We start from the raw sequence: 6,079 nt of genomic DNA, 5'->3' as shown, positions 1-6,079 counted from the left end.
GGGGAAGAAGAGTAAAGGATTTTCAGGATCAAATTCCGCCAGCTGTGCTAAAGTTTCCTTCTCTAATTATACTCTCCTTTGTCCTTGTTTTCTATTCTATAGCACTATTCTGCCATCTTGTTACCTGCTTTTACAACAACCCCCCCCCCTATTCCCGACCCTGGCCTCCTCTGTGCTTCTCTCCCCGTTAGTCAAGACTCTTTCTACTGCTATTCCAAACTCCTTACTGCTGTCTTTGAGCCACACTCCCGATCTTTGGTTTGGTAAGATCAAATACTAAGCCTTCTTGGATAAGGGAAAAAACTCCTGGGTCCCTTGGGGGTCCCAAAATCGATAACAGTTGGCTGAGGCCGCTACTACGGACAACTTTTTAAATTGATTCCTAGCAAAACTGAAAATACAGGGTGATCCCAGAAAAAATGTACAATATGTTGGGTAAATATTTTCCTTCGCAAAGAAGCTTAGACTTTCAAATGTGTACACAACATTCGGAAATCAAAAGGAATTTGGCTGATATTCAATTTAGATGAATCCACGAATAGTTTTAATCTATATAGCGCGTAAAAAAACCCAACCTATTTTCAGCTGTAGTGCCAATCTTACAGCATGACGCACTAGTTTGCATTAGGCTTACCATTAAAAGTTCCAAAGATCGCGCATTATTGCAAGCTATAGTCTAGCCGGCAAACAGAAGTTTGCAGCTATTGTTTTTTCTTAAAGTTTCCTTTGCCTGCTGAGAGCAGGGTTAAGATTAGTAAAGAGCAGCGAGCTTTTTCTTTTGAGCGTAACCTCGCTACCAACTCATTTCCTAAGGTATTGAAATAGGTGCCCACAAGGCCTTGTTTACTGTCAGGGGTGGAGATGTTCTATCAGTAAGTGCCTGTAGAGAATCAAACTAAAAATTCACAGAAAAAACGACCAATTCAGGTTAAATACACCCCATTCGCATCATTTCAACCGTCACCAGGGTGCGGAATTCAGTAGATGAGTCTTTTGAGACGTCTGTCCACAGACGACGTCTGCAGCTAGGACTTTCCCAAAACTCAAAGGTCTGCTTTTTCAAGGCAGATCTTCATCTATAACTGTACAAGGGTTAACATGGGTCAGAGGATAGCAATGCGTTCATGATTCCTCGGTCGTCTTGAAAAGCGTAAATATTTCCTGGATGACATTTGTTTTCGTGGCAAAGCCCATATTAACCTTTCAGGTTATGTTAACTCCCCAAATGCTGTCTATTGGGCACCCCTCCCCCCACCCGCCCTACAATGATCTCTAGAAGCCACTCCATACTGTAAGCTGTCCAGTGTTTGTGGCTTTAAGCACCCATGGTTTGGGTGGATCCTTTGTTGGCCACCATTGAACGTTGCGAACGACGCGTTAAAATGCGTGGAATCAAACGAGGGACGTCCGAGGGTATAGTACACTGGTTCTACAAATTCCAGATTTTCTAAATACATGTATTGGAGGGTTTTTTTCAAACATTTTTTTTTTGATAATTTAAAAAACGGCCAAGGATCCATAGCAGAAGGAAATAAACTAAACATATAACACTGATGAAACAACATATACAGCACAATTTGTGTGGTGGACTTTATGAGGTGTGGTTATTCTTTAGTATCATTCTTTGAAGAAGTAAATTTTTGCTCTCGGTGTTAGTTAAATTCCTTATTTAAGCCGATCGTTATGATGGAATTCCATTACAGCAACCAGATTCGTAACAAACAAAATTGGGGAAAAAGTATCTTTCTATTGCATCTATAGTATTCCTAATTGGGTGGTTGTTTCCTTCAACATGTTCTCAAGACTACATTATCTCCAAAACTATAGCGCTATAAAGAAGAATTTTATACGATATTTCTGAGAGTATGAACTCTATAGCTTGCCAAAACAAGTTTGATTTAATGGTAACCTTTAGCAAGTTTAAAATACCATGTAAAATCTAAGAGAACTGGCATCTCCATGACAACCAGTATGGATTGGAAATGTCTTTCGAAGCAATAAAATATCCACTGCCCAGGGGTATAGCATTGAAAATATCGGCCCTCTCTCCAGAAAAAAGAAAAATGCACGAAATCTCATTTTCTTTACGCATATCGTATTGGAATGATTTGAAATGGCACGAGACAAACAGAAACCTTTCAGATCTAGCTTGGCGCTTGTTTGTCCCCCGGTGACTGAGAGCATAACGGGCTCATTTTCTATCAAAATTTCCACTTCACATTACATCTATGCTCAAGTCGCTTTTTTTCTTCATCGTATTTTTTCATCATTATCATCTAGGGAATAACGTGTATGACATTTAAATCAGCACAAGTTTATTGATTGCCGAGTACTAAACAGTTTACTTGTACCCTTTTGGATCGGATGGCTGTGGTGTAGCGGTTAGGCGCTTCGCTGTCGCACGCAGGAAGCCCAAGTTTGATTCCCGACTGGGGAGAAGAACTTTTTGAATATCTCGGTCTTTCTGCTGGGATGTTGTATCCCTCTTATCCCGAGTTGGAAGAGTGCCTCCTAAATGTGAGGCAGTGTGGTGGAATCAGACTCTCGTCAAAATAATCAAAGTGAAGAAACTTGCATTTTTCCGCAGGTTTGTGAATTTTTATCAAATTTTTGTTTTTGGGCTCAACACCTTCACGCCAATTAAAGAACTCATTTATGTGTGGATTTTTCTGAAAAACATTGATTAAAGGCACAAAAAAATGCAACTTTTCAGTTACCAGGGACTCTTAAGCTAGGAAATAGTCAATCTTTTGCAGCCATTTTCTCACTAATTTTACCTCTGAAAACAGGTGACCCCCACGTCCTTCTTTCTCAAATATCTCGACTTGTATTAAAATAAATGGATATTACTTTCATCCAAAACAAGACAAGTGAACAAGCTTTAAGATGATACCAATAACTCTACATGCCCAAAAATTTACGAGAGCCTGATTCCACCACGCTGCCTCACAAATGCTCTAACGTGTGTCGTTGTGATGGCAAAAACACCTACATCATTATCAACATTTGTTCCTGCCGGAATGTTCATGCATAGAACAGCAAGAAAGTTGCAATTTTCTCGAATATATTTTGTTAGCATCAACATTTGAAAAAAATAACATTTTTGAACTGTTCAAGTGGAATTTCAAGAAAAACAGTATTCTTTGTTTAAATCTTTTTGTTTCTCGCATAATGGAATTTCCAGACTTGGGGGAGACGCGTTTTTATTAAATTTCTTTTCTTAAAGGCCAGCGAAGTTTTTCCAGGCCAAATTTAGCTAATTTTTAAAAGTCTGGACTGTGAGGCTGGGTTTCATTCCTACCGCACAAACTAGCCCTGAAAATGTCATTTCGCAGCTTTGAATGTCACTCAGTTATTGTCGTCACGTTTGAGCTCGGAAAAGGGATTAGATCAGCCGCAACCTCAATATCGCACTTTCTCAATATCTTAACGGCTTATACCCAACAGACACCCAGTCTGGTCAACCACAAAAACTGGTGCCTTTGACGTATTGGTTTGTTCCTTGGCTGTGTTCGCTAAAGACGTGAGATTGAATCCCACGACAGCCGACCATCAAGTACACAGTAGACACAACCCGTCTCCTAAATGGCCTAGATTGAGTCAGTGCGGATTTATTTAGAACACCCACAATCATTTCTTAAAAGACGATACACATAATTTGAAGGATACCTCCTCGCCCACTTTGCAGAAACTGCGTATTGGTGAAAGCCATTTATGTCAGATGATTATCTTTCATCTTGGCAAAAAGAGATTCTATTTTAACAGGTTATCAACATTTATTTTGGTGTTTTTATTCCCTACTATGGATGAAAAGGGGTAGGGGTGGACACATAGAAATATTGAGGAAGAGAGAAAGTAAAGAGCGGATGAAAAAAGGCACAAAAAAGGAGGGAGAATGAGAGGTACGTTTTCCTTTTCACTTTGAAAGTTTTCTTATTCACTGAGCTTCTTGGACAATCTACTCGTAAAAGCATAATGGTTCAGAACGTAACTCTATAATCTTTTGTCCTGCTTCCTAACCCTGTTTTGTATCGCCATAATAGTTTGTCTTGTTTTCCAGAAGTATCGCATTATTCTGATTTAAGTTAAGAGGGGACTAACACGGTTTGTTAAGAGGTGCAAACACCCTTACATAGTAATACGTGTATAATTGTGAGGCAGCGTGGTGGAATCAGGCTCTCGTCAATTTTTGGGCATGTAGGGTTATTGGTACCATCATAAAGCTTGTTCACTTGTCTTTATTTGGATGAAAAAAATAACCATTTATCTTGAATTTGAATACAAGTTGAGATATTTGCGAATGAAGGAGGTGGGGGTCACCTGTTTTCAGAGGTAAAATTAATGAGAAAATGTCCACCAAAGATAAGTTATTTCCTTAGCTAAAGAGTCCGAGGTAACTGAAAATTTACATTTTTGGTAGCTTTAATCAAGTTTTTCAGAAAAGTTCTCACAGAAATGAGTTCCTTAATGGGCATGAAAGGTGTTGAGTCAAAAAACAAAAGTTTAATAAAAGTTCACAAACCTGTGAAAAAATGCAAGTTTCTTCACTTTGATTATTTTGACGAGAGCCTGATTCCACCACGCTGCCTCACATTTGTTAACTCCAGTTCGACGTGTCTGCCGTTTGGCATACGCATGACTTTCTGGAAAGAGGTGGGTATGACAAACCACTGTCCAATGACACTGTGTGGTGGTAAATGGTAATCGCCGAATTTTCTCTCATCGCTGAGAGAAATGTTCAATTTTCATACCTTAAATACGACATTTTGAAACGAATTTTACCATTATATTCTATTATAAAAAATGTGGATTGAAAGCTTATCTATTTTTATATGAAAATTCCTTAACAGTATTGATAATAGTTTACGATTAATGCGACAACTCTTGGAACTTCTTTCAGCGACCGAGCAAAAACGAAACGAGAATCGTTTGGAGCGCGTCATGCCGGCGCGCCGTCTACATAATATCTTCTTTCTGTTCGTCTTTTTGAGTGTGTACGTGTTTAAGGCGCTCGTAACTGCCTAAGGTCATAGGAACGCCAGGTACACATTCAACTTTTCAGTTGGTAAACTTTAAATTTTGCCCGGCTGGCGGCGGAAATCTGCTTTTATCGATTATGGACCAGCAAGGGATCTTCAACGCACGCAACTTGCACACAGTACCTCCTAGAGTTTTGGTCCTTTCCTGAGAAGTCTAGATGTTAGATCGTACTTGCTATAGAACGTGAGGACGACAGCAGACGACAGAATATTGCTAGAGAGCATGAAAGGTGGTGAAAGGAGAAAATGTTAGAGAAGGAAATGTTCCGTCGCTGTCCGGATTCGAACCTGGGACCTATTGGATGAGAGGCGAACACCGTAATCTCTCGACCACGAGCGTCCCCCATCTACACAAGATATTTTGTCTGGATATTTAGAAGAAACGGAAGTCGCATAGAATAAAAGGACTGATTGCTTTAGAAGAATCACAACAGGATATTATAATAAAGGCGTGTATACGTAGGATCTAGAGCTGAAAAGTCAATCAGTAGAATAAAGAAACCCAGGATCATCACTACCCCAGATGAAAGCTCGACGCAAGCAAGGTGCTTTGAAAATGATTCACTCCCTGTTTTTCGATCCCAAAGGTATGATTTTGAACTAGCTAGTTTCCGTTGGAACAAGATAATACTAAGATCAGATAAGATAAGATAAGATACATCTTTATTGTCCAAATCCTGGCACATTGGTTTGGTGTTCCACAACGAGTACACACACACACACACACACACACACACACACACACACGCGCGCGCGCGCACACACACACACACAAACACACACACGTACACACGTGCACACACATGCACACCCAAGTAGGCTTACAATCACATGCATAATATAAATGAGCAGCAATATAAACAATAATAATCGTAAGCTAGACACACACTCAATGTTATTTTGATGCATGCTCTAAGGTCGTAAGTACACTAAACAAGATGGTTAAGATGGAAGCATTTTGATAGATGATGGTAAAAATGACCTTCTGTGTCTTTCTTTGTTACAGATCAGAAGCATGGATCTTTTACTTGTGACTGATG

This window comes from Aplysia californica, unplaced genomic scaffold (assembly GCF_000002075.1).
Source record: "Aplysia californica isolate F4 #8 unplaced genomic scaffold, AplCal3.0 scaffold00267, whole genome shotgun sequence".
In the NCBI taxonomy this organism is placed as follows: domain Eukaryota; kingdom Metazoa; phylum Mollusca; class Gastropoda; order Aplysiida; family Aplysiidae; genus Aplysia; species Aplysia californica.
Note: the sequence above shows the minus strand (reverse complement) of the source record.